Here is a 1131-nt window from a genome sequence, read left to right as displayed (position 1 = left end):
ACTCTTTGTAGACCAGGCTGGCCTGGAACTCAGAAATCCGCCTGCCTCTGCCTCCCGAGTGCTGGGATTAAAGGCGTGTGCCACCACGCCCGGCTCGCCACTCTCCTCTTATAGTCTAGCAAGGCATTAAATATGAAAAAAGTACATCTCCAAAATATGTATTACTACTTCCTCCAATACCAGTGAACGTGTGAGCTGCTTAGCTACCCACATGATGGTCCAGATAGACTTTATCTAGACTTCATAACCTGTGACTTCTGTACCCTCTTTACCTCTCCAGGAAAAAAACAAAAAGGACATGGTAAATTAAGGTAATTTAATCCCACAGTATAGGTGGGATAATTCAGTATGTAGCTGTGTGTGTCACAGGCATGTAAACACACACTATTACTACTGACATACATCCCCAGGCCCCAGTGTGAGGATTTCAATGAAGAATGTTTTTGAATAATAGGAGTTACAGGCTAGATTTTCCCTCTCTTCCTTTGGTCCTTCCTTTAGATAGAGGCTTACTACATAGCCCAGGCTTCAGTCAGACTCATGTTTGTCCTGCCTGAGCCTACCTAGGGCTGGGTTTCACATTGTGCCACCACAAGCCACCCCCATGTCTTGAATTTACTGTTTCATTCTCAAGAGGGTTTCTAGGCAGGACCTGACCACAGGGTTCCAGAGCACTAATTACCTACTAATTGGCCATTCAAGTAATAATGTCTGCCCAATGCTCAGGTCCCAAAAGATTAATGAAGGAGCTAGTTGGGTTCCTAAGTTCTCACAGTGAGCCCAGGCTTACGTGAAACTTAACCAATGTTTATCAAACACCTCAGTTCTTGGATATCTGAAATTTCAAGAAATGAACTCAAATATCTCTTCTACGATTGGACAATTAACACAGTCAAGCGAAGCAACTTGGTTGTCATTGGCCTTTAGCTGAAGGACTGGCTTTGTAGCAACAGTTTATCTGCTAGATTTCCATTAAAATAATAATAATAATAGAAAAAGACTCAGGAGCCTCAAGGCTCAGCACCCACACAGTTCCCCTTGTCACCCTAGTGAAGTAGGGAAAATGTTATTAATTATATAGCGTTAACTTTCACCCACTCTGTCTAGATAAGGCAATGCAGGCTGCCAGGC

This window comes from Mus caroli, chromosome 4 (assembly GCF_900094665.2).
Source record: "Mus caroli chromosome 4, CAROLI_EIJ_v1.1, whole genome shotgun sequence".
NCBI classification, from domain to species: Eukaryota; Metazoa; Chordata; class Mammalia; order Rodentia; family Muridae; genus Mus; species Mus caroli.
This window is presented reverse-complemented; position numbering follows the sequence as displayed.